Genomic DNA, 3232 nt, shown 5'->3' with positions numbered 1-3232 from the left:
ATTCTAGTTTTGCTTTGAATATGCATTATTATTATTTATTGTGGGATTGTTATTGTTGTTTGATGAGACTAACATATTGGTTTTAACACTACTACAAAAACTAGAATAAGAAACGCAAGATATAGAACTGTTAACTTAGATATGCGATCTCTAGGATTATATAGAACGCCTATCTTAGTTAACCATTCTATTTGATTTATTTATTTTATTTTATTAAATTGTGATTTTATTATATAGAACACATATCTTAGTAAACCGTTCTATTTGATATATCCAAATTTTACACTTACAATATAGATCGCCCCTCTTAGTTAACCGCTCTATATGTTTAACATTATTATATTTTAAATAAAAAGAAAAGGCTAACATACCAAGAGGCCCAAAATTCTAACCCTAAATCCTCTTTCCTCTTAACATAGCCGTCATTCTCCTTTCCTCTTTCCTCATCTCTCACGCACTTCCCTCCTCTAAAACCCTTACTCCTTTCTCTTCTCTCTTCATTCCTCAATGTCTGATCCTAAAAATCTCCGAGCTGACGTCCAATTATCTTCCTCCCCGTCGTCTTCTTCCTCTATTTACAACTATCCAATTCATTGCATCGCTTTGTTTTTTCAACCCCAACTCCAACTCCGATGCAGTACGGTGCGCGAAAGCTCGAACCATTGCAATCTTGATTTTGCTCTGTTTATGGTCGTTGTTGCAGGTTGAATAGAGTTTTACATTATCGAGGTAGGTGGTTGTTGCAAATGGTGGCATTGAATTGATTTTGGTGGGTCGTGTGAGGTGGTTGGAGAAGTGCATTTTAATTCTCCATTATTAATTTTAGATCTACAACGCTTATCAACTCATTATTATGTTATGATTTGGATTATAATTTCTGATTTTTCATCTTTCATTTGTGGGTGTTTAGTGCGGCTTCACTATTTGCGTGCACTATTGATGGAGGCGCTGTGGTGGTTGAGGTGGTGGAGACGTTGTGGTGGTCGAGGTTGGTGGAGGCGATGCTAGTGGTTCAAGTTGGGGGAAGCGCTGCTAGTGGTTCATGTTGTTGAAGCGCCGCTGCGATTGAATTGCCTTTGATAATTCAAGTTGCAATTTCGAACTAGTTACTAGTTAGCAGTTTAGCACTCTAATAATTATTAAGTTAGCAGTAGAATTGTATCAAATGTACTTGAGATGTAAATATATGTAAATATTTGAATATAAAGGATAATAAAAGTTCATTTTAATTTGATATTTGAGTTATACAATTTCAATTTGATTTGATTTATTAATTGATGGTGTTAATTAGTATATATGCGTGCAACCTGCAAAAATTAATTATATTTTTTAAAAAAAAAATTAACAAAGAGAACGGTTATCTTAGGGCTTGTTTGGCATTATTTTTGGTTTTCAGTTTCCTGTTTTTTTTTTAAAACTAAAAACCAAAAACAGGAAACAAGAAAAAGGTGTTTCCACTTTTCAGTTGTCAGTTTTCAAAATTATCATGCTTTCAATAAGTCTAAATATTTTTTGATTCATTATGTGACGTATATAATATACTTTTAAATAACAAAAAACCAAAAAAACAGAAAACCACAAAGATGCCAAACGAACCCTTAGATAACCGTTCTCTTTTTTTCATTTTATATAAGCATATGAAATAGGAAAGAGAACGGTTATCTTTTGCATATAGAACGCCCGTTATACCTGTTCTCTTTTGTCTTGCATATAGAACGCCTCTTGTACCCGTTATGTAAGCTTTACACATCGCTTAGCAGAAGAATGCCTCTGAGGCGATCTATAAAGCCTATTCTAATAATTCTCTAAGGCCTTTTTTGTAGTAGTGTAAATATTTTTGGTTTTTAAAGGGCCTGCAATGGTTCCAAGTTATAGGTTTGACTTCGTTTGATTTTGACTTGACTTTACTATTTTCGGTTAGACCGTTGGAAATTGACCTTGTTTGAAGGTTTTGAATATGTCTTCCTCTGTGTGTCTTTGATAAATGCCTTATCCGTTGTCACGGTGGCGGTAAGCCCTTGTTATTTCCTATTTTGTATTTTAAAAGAGTAAAACATACATTTAAAAAGGGGGAAATTTCCAAGGTGTAACACCATCGAACGCAAGGCCTTCAACAAATGCTAGTAGGGCCTTGCGTGAGGTAGCAATAGCTAGTTGGGCTCGGCTAGCATGAACAGCGCAACAGCAACAACCCACAATGATGTGAGGCATGCTTCTTGGGCCGCACATGCGTGCGGGCTCACTAGAAGGCCCAGTCAAGCACCAGGCCGCCAGCGTGGCGCGCCTTGGTGCCCTAGGCTGGGGCCAGCTGGCGCAGGCCGATTGGTGCAGATGGGGAGCCCGACTTTGTAGGATTTCTTGGGGAGCAAGGGGTTGATAGTACCCCCTTGTGGTCCTCACCTAACCCCTTGCTCTCCTCATGCCACTTGTTGTTTGTTGATTCATTTGGCTTTTAATTTGATTTTAAAACTAAATTAAGTTTTATTTTGCTTTTTTACCAACTATCCCACATTTAAAGATGATGGGATTTCAAGGGCACGTTTCCCTATAAATACCAATCATTTGACATTGGGAAAGAGCACATGAGTTGGTGAACTTGAAGGGATCTCCAAAGAGAAATAAAAAAATCTTTGTTCTAATAACTCTAAGTAATTTTGGTCTAGCCCTGACTATGCTTCGGGGTAGGGGCCGGTTCGGTTTGGTATCGAGGGTGTAAGCCGTTGGAAGTTCGCGCTCTTGCAGAACTCAAAGCTTCTAAGTCCGAGTTCTACTGTTAAGCGAAGCACGCACGCTTCAAAGGTGAGCTTTTTTTCTCTATTCTTCTTGTTAATTAATTGTGTTTTTAATTAATTATTTTTGCATGTTTAGTTGATTTAATCTATGTATGAATTTTGGGTGGGTTTCCTTCCACATAGTGTTGGACACACTCGAAACCCAACATATCGTACTTAGATTACAAAAATACATCACGATGCGCAGATCGTATTTAGTAATCTACTGGGCCACCATACTAGTCATCATATAGCAACATTGTATCATATATATTAAAAAAATTGCCACTTAATAAATATCATATAAACATGCTTGCCTAAAATACAATGACGAATGTTCATAATTACAGAAACATAGCACCAAAAAATTTCATATTTTAATCAGTAATTTGATAGTATCATATATTATTCATAACCATCTTTAGAATATCATATTTTTAAAATTAGACTTGAGATAGAAT

At 36.2% G+C, this 3232-nt stretch overlaps 1 long non-coding RNA gene across 1 annotated transcript; it reads left to right on the top strand.

Moving 5' to 3' along the window:
- The first annotated feature begins 356 nt into the window (after positions 1-356).
- On the top strand, positions 357-1234 carry LOC110706059. The gene is made up of 2 exons (XR_002508234.1): positions 357-729; positions 911-1234. It is a non-coding gene; the product is annotated as an uncharacterized LOC110706059 (long non-coding RNA).
- The last annotated feature ends 1998 nt before the right edge of the window (positions 1235-3232 follow it).

The sequence above is a fragment of the Chenopodium quinoa genome, unplaced genomic scaffold (assembly GCF_001683475.1).
Source record: "Chenopodium quinoa cultivar QQ74 unplaced genomic scaffold, ASM168347v1, whole genome shotgun sequence".
NCBI lineage: Eukaryota > Viridiplantae > Streptophyta > Magnoliopsida > Caryophyllales > Amaranthaceae > Chenopodium > Chenopodium quinoa.
Note: the sequence above shows the minus strand (reverse complement) of the source record. Positions and strands in the feature narration are given on the sequence as shown.